This window comes from Penaeus monodon, chromosome 27 (assembly GCF_015228065.2).
Source record: "Penaeus monodon isolate SGIC_2016 chromosome 27, NSTDA_Pmon_1, whole genome shotgun sequence".
Classification (NCBI taxonomy): Eukaryota; Metazoa; Arthropoda; class Malacostraca; order Decapoda; family Penaeidae; genus Penaeus; species Penaeus monodon.
In genome coordinates this window covers 15,403,878-15,404,123 of record NC_051412.1, presented here as the reverse complement: position 1 = coordinate 15,404,123, position 246 = coordinate 15,403,878, and the positions used below count along the sequence as shown (strand labels likewise).

The 246-nt window shown below is 35.4% G+C and overlaps 1 protein-coding gene across 1 annotated transcript in view; it reads right to left on the bottom strand.

Moving 5' to 3' along the window:
* The window catches only part of LOC119590612 (SH3 domain-containing kinase-binding protein 1-like), a gene marked incomplete at its 5' end in the record, with an annotated part of 21,139 nt that overhangs the window by 6,185 nt on the left and 14,708 nt on the right, over positions 1–246 (bottom strand).

Genomic DNA, 246 nt, shown 5'->3' with positions numbered 1-246 from the left:
ATCATATGCTGACGCGATTTCTATACAACAAAGACAACATTATACCTATCCTCACAGTCTAACTCTGCTGGTAGTTATTTGTATTCCCTACAAATTCCAAGCTATCTAAACTTCCCATCCTTACTAAGATACATATTACACAACAAGCATCTGGGAAAAAAAATCTGATGCTGGGCAATGTTCCTCTTTATGAATTCTTTGCTATACTTATCCCATCTCTGTGCTTTATAAAAATGTGTGAACATC